The sequence below is a fragment of the Oryctolagus cuniculus genome, chromosome 1 (assembly GCF_964237555.1).
Source record: "Oryctolagus cuniculus chromosome 1, mOryCun1.1, whole genome shotgun sequence".
Taxonomy (NCBI): domain Eukaryota; kingdom Metazoa; phylum Chordata; class Mammalia; order Lagomorpha; family Leporidae; genus Oryctolagus; species Oryctolagus cuniculus.
In genome coordinates this window covers 136,996,169-136,999,023 of record NC_091432.1, presented here as the reverse complement: position 1 = coordinate 136,999,023, position 2,855 = coordinate 136,996,169, and positions in this window count along the sequence as shown.

Sequence of the window (2,855 nt, the reverse complement as noted above, 5' to 3'; positions counted from 1 at the left end):
ACAAAGTATCCTGGTCACTTTTCCTTTCACAGGAAATTTTTGAGATGTGTACATTTTTATCTAAAAGTATGTAGACAGGAGTTTTGCTTTTGAAAACACTTTCAATTAGTTTCTGATAGTTCATTTTACTGGTGTGCAGAATGAATTTGTGTTACTTGTGGTTACTTTCTTTGGTTTGTAGGATTGGTATTTAGAAAAAGTGGGCCTTTAGCTCTTAAATATTGCAGGTACTCCAGATGGTGTTGAGTCTAGCAGTGAAGAGGTCCCCTTCCTGTTCTGGAGTAATTCTGCCTATGTGCACCCTGGGAGACCACAGATGATGCCTCAAGTTGTTGGGTTCATGAATCCAGGTGCAACCTGAAAAGAACTGAAGTTCCATGCACCTAGCTCCCGCTTGGCCTAGCCCTGGAATTGAAGTCACCTGGAGAATAACCCAGGGGCTAGCAGCCTCAGTCCTCTGTAGCATGAACCACCCATTTACACTCAACAATGTTTTTATTATCCATGCAAGCAGTGGAAAGAGGTCTACCAATGTTCAGAAGATAATGTGGGAGCAATTCAAGCAAGGTAAGGGTGACTGGCAGAACAAACAAAACCCTAGGGGTGTGACTTAAAAAATAAACAAGTTTAAGAGCCTTCTCAAAGACTTGTATTTTTATCGTGGGCACCCCTACATGGTGTTCAAACAATAACTTCATATTGCAGGGTTGATGAGGCCACGTTTTGTACTCAGGAACTTAAGGAATGAGTGTTTCTTTGTTGTAAAATTACGCCTATACTACATGGTATTTTTTACTTTGTGTGGTTCAAATGGTCACGTCTTAGGATGGTAAGAAATTTTCAACGAAAGCATTTGCGAATCACTGTTTATTTAGAATTCCCTGTATTATATAAATTCCCCAAGTGCAGTAAATACCAGAGGACAAACTCTAAGAACGGAGCTAAGAACTGGAGTCCCTCAGTGCTTCCAGGTCCAATATTCTTGGCCAGACTGCTCTTCCATGGAACCCAGGAGGCCTGGGAAGAGAGGAGGCAGCGTCTGTGGGAGGCGCGGACAAGCCTCAGAGACCTGCAGTCCGCAGAGGCTGCAAGCGCTGACCCCAATGCAGGCGACCTCGCTCTAGGGTGCAGCCCTGGGAAGAGCCCTTCCCTGGGGTGCGCGTGCCTGCGTGGACGTCTGCCCTCTTCCAAACCATCAGGGGTCGTTTCAGACGCGCTAGGTTAATGGAGGGACGGCCACAAAGATTCCAGGACTCGTCTGGTCGCGGAAAAACCTCAAAAATCTTTCTAGACCTCATACTGCCTCCCTGCACGCCTACCTCTGGCGCGCGCTCCGCACGCATGCGCACACCCTCTCTGGGCGCGCCGGGTTCCCGGCGTGCTCCAGTTGCCCTCCAACGTCTCCCAGCATCCGTTGCGGGCGTCCAACCCAGGTGATGCGCAGGCGCGAGGAGAGCGCATGCCCACGGAATCGCGGCCATGGCGGCGTCCCGAGAGTCCGTTACTTAGAAGGTAATGGAGCCCCCAGCCCCAGTCTTGCCGAGCGGTTATTGCACTTTGTGATCGTTCCCGCTGTGCGGTGGGCTCACCCTTGGTCTGTGCGGCCCAGCGGCCCGAGTGGCCAGCTGGTGCAGAGCGAGCGAGCGGCTATACCGCAGAATTTGGTGCCGGTCCTGGCTGGGCGCTCCCCGTGTTCTGACGGTGCCTGAACCTGACGTGAGGGGGCTTTAATACCGCAGAGGACCCTGAGTGTGTCCCGCCGGTGTCGCTAGCACTCTGAGCAAGGCTGAGGCTGGGGACGCTTCCTCGGGACGGAAGACCCTGATGCAGTCCAGCAGGTAGCGCGGGCTGCTGCCAGTGCGTGCCGTCCTCAGGTGCGTCCTGTGTGACCTGTGCACGTGGTGCAGCTGAGGAGAAGTGGAGCACTCAGGTTCAGTACGGAGAGGCGTCAGTGATGTGAGCAGCCTGCCTCAGTTGAATAGTAACTGTAGTTCCCAGTCCGGTGTCAAATCACGGTTGCCTTGCCTACACCTTGTGTGCATGAAATTAACAATAAAGGAGGTTGTACATTGTATGGTTTGTGACTTCTGTGCTGCTCACCTGTTAGGTCAGTGCCACTTACTGCACACCGATAAGGGTGTGTGCACGGTTTGGGGTCAGTGTGTGTATTAGAGCATGTCGATTTTCTTGTTTATTTGGCCGTGTGAGAATTGTGGGGTGGTTGTATCTGAAAGTGTGTTGTATCTGAAAGTGGGTGTTCCGGTGCCTGTAGGAATTCAGGGAACGTGTTTGATATTGTCTTTATTGAGGGTGTTTTTTGTTTCAAGCACACAAAAGATCGTTTTATTAGAGCAAAATTATGCATTTCAAGGACTACTAGAAAGTACTGTAGTTAGCTTTATCAAGTAGATGCGCGTGCCTGTGGCTTCTGATTCCAGTTTCCTGTAAAATGCATACTCTGAGAGACAGGAGTGATGATTCAAGAAGTTGGTTCCTACCACCCGTGGTTGGGGATCTGAATTGAGTTTCTGGCTTCAGCTTGGTCCACCAGTCTTGCAGTAGAACTGTCCATGCTCTTTCTTTGTGGGCTTAGTTTGAATTCCCCTAGGAACTGACCTAGAGACAAAGAAATGAATGTAAGCTTATTTTGGAGGCAAAAGAACAGTAGAGGAATGGGGAAATGAGGCAGGGAATGCAAAAGAATCCCAAATGTGTGAGTGAGCAGCAAATTTCCTCTTTTAATAATTTGGGTTGATTCCAGCTGGGAAACTCTGGTAGCCAGTGCAGGAGATGGGCCTCCGAGTTATCCCCATCACAGAATGAGAAAGCTACCAAAGTTATATACATACCCCTTC